This window comes from Nelumbo nucifera, chromosome 3 (genome assembly GCF_055504915.1).
Source record: "Nelumbo nucifera cultivar China Antique chromosome 3, China Antique-T2T, whole genome shotgun sequence".
Taxonomy (NCBI): Eukaryota; Viridiplantae; Streptophyta; class Magnoliopsida; order Proteales; family Nelumbonaceae; genus Nelumbo; species Nelumbo nucifera.
Genome location: NC_142651.1, coordinates 101822776 through 101828775, shown reverse-complemented (window position 1 = coordinate 101828775; position 6000 = coordinate 101822776). Strand labels below are relative to the sequence as shown.

The 6000-nt window shown below is 45.9% G+C and overlaps 1 non-coding gene across 1 annotated transcript; it reads left to right on the top strand.

Moving 5' to 3' along the window:
- Positions 1-1186: 1186 nt before the first annotated feature.
- Positions 1187-1257, top strand: TRNAG-CCC (transfer RNA glycine (anticodon CCC)). Its single transcript has one exon. It is a non-coding gene; the product is annotated as a tRNA-Gly (tRNA).
- The last annotated feature ends 4743 nt before the right edge of the window (positions 1258-6000 follow it).

Genomic DNA, 6000 nt, shown 5'->3' with positions numbered 1-6000 from the left:
AATGGGTTGGACGATCCAATAAGACATTGAATTGCACCGATCCAGACTTAATGGTCCCAAGTATTTATTGGATTGGATTGGACCTGGTCCTTCTGTAATGTATTTATATTGGATCAGGTCCAGTAGAATTAATATCTGGTCTATTGACAAAGATAAGAGTAAGGGTGTTAATGGGCCGGGTTTGGGTTGGATGCAATCTGAATTAAAACCAACTTGAATATGTCGGATGGTCCAATAAGACATTGAATTGAACCAGTCTAGTCCAAAATATTTATTGAATTGGATTGAACATGGTCCATCTGTAATGGATTCATGTTGGATGGGACTGGGTTGGACCAATATTTGGTCCATTGACAGCCCTAACTACAAAAAGTAAATTTGTAGTTTGCAAAGAAACATGAAGGTGTCTCTTGATTGTTTTGCGCCATTGGGCTACAGGGGGTAGCCCATCACCCAAAACACAACCCCCCCCCCCAAAACTCTGGTGCAGGCAGGATTCAATCTGAAGCATGGTTTTCAAAACTGGACCGGACCGGTAAAACTGGGAACCGGTCAGGTGACCGATTCCATTTTTCCCCAAAGTCAGATTTTCTTCAAAAACCGTTGATTTTGGTAAGCAAACTACTGACTCGGGTGGTTAACCGTTCGAACGGTTTTGACCATTTTTATTTTTTTTATTTTTTTGTCAGAATGGACCGATTGTTCGACCTGGGAACTAGACCCCTAATCGGTTCGTTCTCTGGGTCTGTTAGGTGCATGGTAAATCGCCTTGATCAGTTGATTGGCATAGGGGTGTCAATTGGACTGGATTTGGTCCAATCCGATCCAGCCCAATGTGAGTTCATTACAAATGGGCCAGGTCCAATCCATTCTGATGAATATTCTGGACCATTTTGGACCATCCAATCTATTCAAATTTGTTTTAATTTAGATTAATTCTAACCCAGACCTGATCCATTAATACCTATATTCTTATCTTCTATAAATGGACCAGATATTGGCTCAGTCCAACCCAGTCCAATATAAATTCATTATGAATGGATAAGGTTTAATCCAATCCAATAAATACTTTAGACCATTAAGTCAGGACAGGTTAAATTCAATATGTTTTGTTGGTGCGTACAATCCATTCATAAAAAGGTGGGGAGGTTTTTAAAGATTTTATTTTTCAGAACGCAGCAAGCGAGCGCATCTGGTGTAGTGGTATCATAGTACCCTCCCACGGTACTGACCGGGGTTCGATTCCCCGGATGCGCATTTTTGCTTACGATTCCTTTAAGCTAAAAATTTAAAATTATTAAATTAACTATTGGTTAATTATTTTTCAGATATCATAACTTTTCCATATATGATACCGGAGAAACTTAACCGATCACCTGTGGGCTGTAATCAAACCCTTCCGGCAATATATGACTCAGATCGTCCATCATGACTTTCGGCTGCCCGAAGCTCCATTCTTATACTAAATGGACGGTCCTTATTTTCTGTCAATCAATGCTAGTCAAAATGGACTATGAAACAAAAGCAGTTTTTTATGAATTTTCTTTCATTGTGCCTAGACCTGTGTGTGGATTGGGTAGCCTGACGAATTGGCCTAGACGGGTCCATTTTTTTATTGGGTTTGGATAAAATTTTAGGTTTATGGGTTCAGGGTTGGGTTTTAAACTATATTTTTTAAGTCGAGTTTGGACATTTTTTAAAAAGCCTGTCTCAATAATATTATGTATAATAAAAATATTTTAATAATATATAAATAGTGATGGTGCGCGATCTAGATGCTTCTAGCTGTAGGGCAGCTCGAATGTCTGTTGCCAAGTAGGTTGTTCGAACTACAAAGAAAAGAAGGATTAGAGAACCCGGGGTGGCTAACCCGACGAGATCGCTCTGATGCTTAAGTCAATAACTGTGATGTGAGCTAAGAGTTTAAGAAATAGGAGAGCTAGAATGCACTTAATCGCGCATACCTGGGTCTTGGGGGTCGATGCCCTTATATAGTTGATTTGTCGTGGGTCTCACGAAACGGCTCTGGGATCCTCAACCCGCGTAGATGGGATCCGTTTCGCTTTAGAAGGAGAGTAACGTATCAGTCAATGAAGTTTATCGTTATCTTTCAATTCGGGCGGGGAGAGGATAAGGCCTGTTGTTTCGCGGCGTGATCCTGGGAGATTCAGAGTCCGCTGAGAAGCTTCTGGAATCGATTATGTCTCACTTCGGTACTCGGGTGCCGAAGTGGCTTTGGTACCGAGGTGCCCGAACACCCAAGCTCCCGAACTGCTAACAAGTCTCTCCTTACTGATTTGTCATCCTGCTGGCAGGTCGTGTCCATGTGTCCTTCACTTACTAGGTCGGGCCAAATCACCCCTCATCAATTTCCCCCCATTCCTCATGCCAGAGGTCCTGACCCAGCATGGGGAGTTCATGACGAACCCAGGTGGATTTGGCACAATGTCTAGATGGTGCGGAGGGTGGATGTTCGGTCGAACCTATATGACCGCTTGGCTCGACCAAGAAATGACCCAGATCGCGTATCAGGTATGCGCGGATGTCACGCCATTTATAAACTCCGCAGACATCAAAACACACGCTTAACTGATTTCAACCTCGGGTGGCGTGCAGCCGGTTTTCATAGGAGCTGTTGGATCATGCAGATCTTGGTCGTTGAACCTCGGTTACGGTGGCTATAAATAGGGGCCAAAGGGCCCATTTTTCTCACCACAAACCACGTGATTGAGTTCCTTGAGATCGGGTCCGAGTCTCCTAGCTCAGTGTCAACTATCCTACACTTTGCGTCAGGGTTGGGCATCGGACAGCTTCGGCCCATCTACGATGATGGCTGACAGGCTCCTATCCTTGGTAGCTCGGTACAGGCTGCCCTACAGCCTTGTGTATAGCATTCCCTTAGGTAATTTTCCTTGTGATCACGATCATGACGAGATCGTGATCTTCGAGGAGCAGCTCGTAGCTAGGCTACGTTTCTCACTTCACCCTTTCATAGTTGAGGTCATCAAATTCTTCGGCGTCGCCATAAACCAGCTCTATCCCAACTCGATCCGTAATATTGTAGGTACCATCTCCCTTTTCCACGACTATAACCGGCCTTTGGACCTCGATACCTTTTCCTCGATCTTGTCCATAAAAAAGAATTCATCTTGTGTTCTCCCCGACCATAGGCGAAATTATTACATGTCTCCTCGTCCCGAGTACAAATTCTTGCACGAGCTCCCGAACAAAGTCCCGACCTGGAAGAGGCGCTACTTCGTAGTTCGCAAGAGTGCGGGGTGGCCATTTCCAACTCAATGGAGGCCTGCCATTCAGGACCCCAGCGCTATGTTGGACAAACAGACGCGGGAGGAAGTCTAATCTTGGGCGAAGCTTGGGCTAAAGTTTGAAAACTTCGTGACCAAAGAGAAGCTCATACAAGCCGGGCTAAGTCCTTCGGGCAGATCGCCATCACGATTGTCGTATTTGCTTTCTTCTTCTTGTTTTATCTTGATCTTGTGACTTACCCTGTTCATTACTTTTTGCAGTAGCCATTGCTGATATTCCTACTATCGAGCGCTTTGGGAGATGAAGAAGAGGGCCTCCAAAAAGGCTCGTTTCCACAAAGCCACCACCACTTCCAACGTCAACATCGCTATCCCCGAGCATCCCCCAATTTTCGAGCACCCGCCAGTTATCGACTTGGTTGAGGAAGACCCCGGTGTCCAAGCCCCAGAACACTCAGGCGGCCACCCCTTCGAGAGATGACTCATCCCAAGCAGGTTGGAGCATTTTGACTCCAAGGTTCGATCTCCTCAAGAGTAAGGAAGCGGTCTTCTCCGAGGAGGTTGTACATTGGGTCGATATGCCGGTAGCTCAGCTCGGGGCTAAAGAGGTGACTCACTGCATGGTGGTACATACCTAAACCTTGGACTATATTCTTCACGCCACTTTCTCGATACTTAGATTTTTTTTCTTCTTTTGGGAAGTGAATTCCGCGATCCATGCTTTGACTTATTAGTCAGAGGTGCAGCTGAAGCGGGCCCTCCAAGCCGAAGAAACTTCCTGAAGCATTCAGTGCGAAATAGATTTAGCTTGTGGCGAGATCCATAAACTGGAGAAGGATGCGCGAGCTCAAAAGGAGTTGATCGTGCTGCTGAGGGAGGAGAAGAAGAGGCTCAAAGAAGAGAGGGAGGCCCTCCAAAGAGAAAAGGAGAACCTCAAAGAACTTGTGAAGAAGCGCACGGAGATCTTCACCGAAGCGCTGAAGGAGGCCAAGGTCAAGGCCATCGAGGAGTACAAGTCTTCGGCGGAGCAGCATAATCTGTTGATCAAGACTGGAACGGTTGCCTATCGCAAGGGCTTCAAACTTAGCAGGTGGCTGACATGATGTAAGTTCCCTGAGCTCGACCTCAGCGCTATCACCACATCCCGGGTTACCGAGGAGATGGCTGGGGAGGCTGCTAACGACCCGGACTCCGAAGAGGAGAGTAGCAATGACCTCCTCGACGAACAGACAGCGGAGGAGGGAGAAGGGGATGCCACCGTCGAGGACCGCATGGAGACCGACCTTCCTGTTGATGCCATTGTTGGGGGTGAGAAGCCCCAAATTGGTCGACGTTTATATGCCTCTTTTCTTGGACCCCCGTACATACTTGATGTCCCGAGCCTCCGAGCTTGGTTAAATAGTTGTAATCTCTTGTTTTTTTTTTGCCATGTACTCCAAGTATCTCCCCATTAAAGAAATACAATAGTTCGAAACCTCTTGTGCACAAAATTTTTCTAAGTATAGATTACTCCCAAATCGTCGAGCTGACGAGCTAGACCATGTAGGAATAATCCGATGTTGTTGTATGCGCAGGGTGAACAAACATTGTATAGTATATGCCCGACCTGCCTGCGCACGAGCTACTTTTGACATACCCATGCCAAAGCGACTGGGGTTTTGGTTGCCTATGCTAAAGCAACATGGTCTTAGGATGCCTATGCCGAAGCGACTAGGTCTTTGTAAGTCCATGCTGAAAAGGCGACTGGGTCTTAGGCTGCCTATGTCGAAGAGGTGACTAGGACTTCTATGCCCATGCCGAATAGGTGACTAGGTCTTATATTGTGCCAGGGTCTTTTATCAGCTCGACACAACCCTTAGGCTCTGGGAGTTATGTGGGGTCCTCTCTCCAGTTTGTCATCCTTTTGATCAACTTAGTGATCTTGTGGACTTAGTAATTTTTCAGTTGCGTTGGAGTCGCGAATTCATAATAGTATCTTCTCAGGTTGTCAACGTTCCAAGCTCGAGGTACTCGTTTTCCTTTCATGGTCTCGAGCTCGTAGGTCCCTTCTCCGAACACCCGTCTCACCTGGTATGGACCTTTCCAATTCAGACCGAGCTTACCCACACCGGGCTCAGGTACCATCACCTTACAGAGGACCAGGTCGTCGACTCGGAATAGTCACTTCCTGACCTGGGCATTATAATACCGAGCTACTCGCTGCTGGTAGTCGCTTGTTTCAAGCCATACAAAGATTTTCGCAACCGACACACCATACCTGGTTTATCTGACTGAAAACCAAGAGGCATTCGCATGTAGACTTCCTCATGAAGGTCACCATGCAAGAATGCGTTATGTACGTCCATTTGATGAAGCTCCCAATTTCTAACTGCTGCGACTGGAAGAAAGGTACGGACAATAACCATTTTTGCAACTAGGGCAAAAGTTTCATTATAATCAATTCCCTCATCCTGCTTGTTCCCAAAAATCACGAAACGGGCTTTGTATCTTTCCACTGTCCCATCAGCGTTATATTTGATTCGATACACCCATTTGCATCCTATGGCTCATTTTTCGGATGGCAAAGGCTCCATGGTCCATGTCTGATTATTTTCAAGTGCCTGCATTTCTTTCTGCATTGCATCCCTCCATTTTTCATCCTCCATAGCCTTAGCAAAAGAAATAGGTTCAACTCCTGCAGTAATAGCTACCAAGAAAACGCGATGTCGACAAGAAAAATTGTTACAATTCACAT